This window comes from Cherax quadricarinatus, chromosome 1, assembly GCF_038502225.1.
Source record: "Cherax quadricarinatus isolate ZL_2023a chromosome 1, ASM3850222v1, whole genome shotgun sequence".
In the NCBI taxonomy this organism is placed as follows: Eukaryota; Metazoa; Arthropoda; class Malacostraca; order Decapoda; family Parastacidae; genus Cherax; species Cherax quadricarinatus.
The window spans coordinates 96,458,721-96,460,356 of NC_091292.1; positions in this window are offsets into that span (position 1 = coordinate 96,458,721).

A 1,636-nucleotide genomic window follows, 5' to 3' on the forward strand; every position below is an offset into this window, starting at 1 on the left:
GCTCCTCGCTTCATTTGTTTTCACAATTGTAATGCAGAAAGATTTACCTGGGTAATTAAAGGCGATCATTATAATTAATCATTCTTGGCCAAACAGTTAATCACAGCACAGCTGGTAAGGTAATTTACAGCATATGAATGGCAATTAGCTGCCAGCAATTTAGGATAATTTATGAATGGACTAGGGAGTTGATCCTTCCACTGCTGCATCAAGGGCAGTAGGAGCAGCGAAGACTCCCCGGCATCAATGATAGGCCATCATGTGTGCAAAAGCCGGGTCAGGGGATTTACTTTGACACACAAATACGTAGAGGGAATAATTAGCATAATAGTCTGGTTTGTGACCGGCTCTGCGGAGGGTGAAGATTCCTGGCATCAACAGCGGATTGATGATGTGTCTATGGTTGGTTCGTCGCCCGGGTGGTCCAGCCCATGCCCAGGTCCATGGGAAAGTGAAACGCGGAAAGCGACGATAAATATTGGGAAGGGAAAGTGGTAATTAAGGATGATTTAGTGGCGGCGGGAGCACGAGGTGGCGAGCTCCACTCTTTACGTTCACTAATAACACTTTGATCAGTGAGTACATGACGATGTGTGTGTTTATCCTCTCAGTTGACATACAGAGAATGTTGATGGGCTTCAATATTCCCACACTTATGTTAATATCCTGCATTTCAGCCTCCCATTCCACTTTTCCGCCTTCCTTTTCCACATTTCCAGCCTCCAATAACCAAGATTAAAATAATAACGTCTAGTATCGGACCTTTGATTAAATAAAACGTAACATACACTGACGATAACAGAGAAATGAAAGAAATGCTGAGTGTCAGTACAACTGAGTGTTCAGTGAGCCGCTAATCACCCTGACGACCCAAGTGAGTTCGTGAACGAGACACAAAATGCTGCAGACATCTTATTTCTGACATAACTAACCCCGCTTGACTTCCATGAAGCCATGGATTGCATGCCATGTACTCCGCTCCAGACTCTGACTCCTGGAACTCTATATTCAAGAACTGCATGGAATATTTTGATATATTTTTCCTCAAACATTTTGTAGAGAAGAAACCTAGACACCGGAGTCATCTCACAGTCATTACAACCACTGTTGTTGCCCACTACACAAAGGCGGTAGTACAACAATGGCACAAATATCTAAGATTTTTGTAAAGGTTTTATGGACAAAAATTACCACCCAATGGAATTGAACCATTTGCACAACACAATTCAACACCAATATGAGTTTAGAACAGGTCGCTCCTGTCTTTCGCGGTTATTGGACCACTGGACCACTGAATCACTGGAACACTGGAACACTGGAACACTGGAACACTCTGACATGGTTTTTCGTCAGCAAACAATAGTAGTAGAATTTGTATGGAAGTGTCATCCACAGAAACTGATATAAACCAAGTGTTCCAGCGGACCACTGATATAAACCAAGTGTTCCAGCGGACCACTGATATAAACCAAGTGTTCCAGCGGACCACTGATATAAACCAACTGTTCCAGCGGACCACTGATATAAACCAACTGTTCCAGCGGACCACTGATATAAACCAAGTATTCCAGTGGACCACTGATATAAACCAACTGTTCCAGCGGACCACTGATATAAACCAAGTATTCCAGTGGAC